Here is a 2016-nt window from a genome sequence, read left to right as displayed (position 1 = left end):
TCGCCGCTCTCGCCGTCTGTCCGTCACCAAAGGGCACCAGATATCTAATATGGGCATTATGGTAACAGGAGGACTTTTGTGATGACTCAGATCATAATGTCGGGGGGGGGGGATTTGGGGGAGAGGTGTGGAGAGATGAGTTGACTATACGTTTATTTTGTTTTAAGAGATTATATGTTTCGTTTTGGTTTTTTTTCTAAGATATATTTTAGAATTGTTTATCCGTTCTTTTATCCATCCACCCTTTTCTATGTACCTCAGAAAAAAGAGAGAAATAATGTCCATTTACATACAGCACCACATGGCGACACAGATGCCTCGCTCTGCTGGCTCCTCACATCTGACCCCCACCGGGGCTAAACTCATTCTCCAATAAGCTGCCCGAACAACGTGTCGCGTCATTTCCTAACTTTGTTCATGGAAATCGAACAGTGGCTCTGACCCCTTGTCTGTACCAGCTGATTTGAGGACGTGTTGTGGACCGGTTATCTGATGAAACAAGACGCACCGTATCAGCGAGACCGGGTAGCGTGGCGGTCTATTCCGTTTGCCTGCCAACACGGTGGATCGGTGGTTCGAATCCCCGTGTTACCTCCGGCTTGGTCGGGCGTCCCTACAGACACAGTTGGCCGTGTCTGCGGGTGGGAAGCCGGATGTGGGCATGTGTCCTGGTCGCTGCACTAGCGCCTCCTCTGGTCGGTGGGGGAATAGCAGGATCCTCCCACGCGCTACGTCCCCCTGGCGAAACTCCTCACTGTCAGGTGAAAAGAAGCGGCTGTGTTGGAGGAGGCATGTGGTAGTCTGCAGCCCTCCCCGCCCAGACAGCATCCGGATGCGGCGCTGATGGCCTTCTTCTGGCCCTGACAAAATGGATGTGAGCCTGAAGTGGCCCACGTGCATCACAGCAAATGTGACCCAGATATGCCGGTCTTGTAATCTGGATGTGACCCTGAAGTGGCCCCGTGTGGTAAATGGGGAATATGGCCCAAATATCGCAACACAAATATGGGCCACCTTTGGCAAATATGTGGCACATGCTATGGCTTGGTTCTGGCCCAGATCTGGCAAACAGGAGCCCTCATTCCACGCGGTATGTGGGCCGGATGAAGTGTCGGGTGTGGGCAATTTTGCTATCTGGGCGGAACGGCCGGAGGGAGGGGGGAGTTGGGGGGGAGCAGCAACCGGGACGGCTCGGAAGACTGGGATACAGCTGGGAAGAAAAAGGGAGGGGGGGAGGGGGGGGGTCCAGAAACCAAAATGCACCATCTCAGCATGTTCAGAGTTTTAAGACCGACTTACCGCAGACAGGTCACGTGAGTCCTGTCTCACCTGTGGTCCTTAAGGTCACTTAAGGTGACTGACGGCTGACTGGAGTGCGGCTGTAAGGAGACTCCGGCCATGTTGGCGCTGGGATCAGGAAGTGGTCCGAGGGAATCGAGGCGCAAGTTCACACTCAGGTTTAGCTCTTGACTGCTCAGAAATGCAGGTGAAGATCAAGTGAAGATGATACAGCAACGTAAACGGCGTCCTCCCAGACAGCTTGGCAAACGACTGCTGCCCGGGACCAGGTCCAGGTCCAGGACCGGGGGCCCTCTGGCTTTAACGTCAGGAGACCTTTCGGGAGTCGCCGCCTGAGAGAAGCCTCACAGTATTATGTGTTGTTCCGCTGGCTGCGAACCCAAACCACGGAGCCACACTTAAAGGCCAGCACACACACACACACACACACACACGCACGCACGCACACGCACACACACACGCACGCACACACGCAGCGGCGAGTCAAATGACTCGAGCCAACGCCGCTTGTAACACACACCGGAAACGCCACATGACACCCGTTAAATATGAAAGCTGCTATATTTAGCACTACTCTGGAAAAAAAAAGAAAGGAAAAGAGAAACCCCCCCTATGGCCTGAAGGGGGTGGGGGTGGGGGTGGGGGGGCGGGTGCCGTTTCAGGGGGGTCGTAAAGTAGACGCGCGTCGACGGGAAGCCTGGACGCCACGCGTCGTTT

Source organism: Lampris incognitus, chromosome 12 (genome assembly GCF_029633865.1).
Source record: "Lampris incognitus isolate fLamInc1 chromosome 12, fLamInc1.hap2, whole genome shotgun sequence".
Taxonomy (NCBI): Eukaryota; Metazoa; Chordata; class Actinopteri; order Lampriformes; family Lampridae; genus Lampris; species Lampris incognitus.
The sequence above is the reverse complement of the archived record's forward strand: the minus strand, read 5'-3'. Positions refer to the sequence as shown.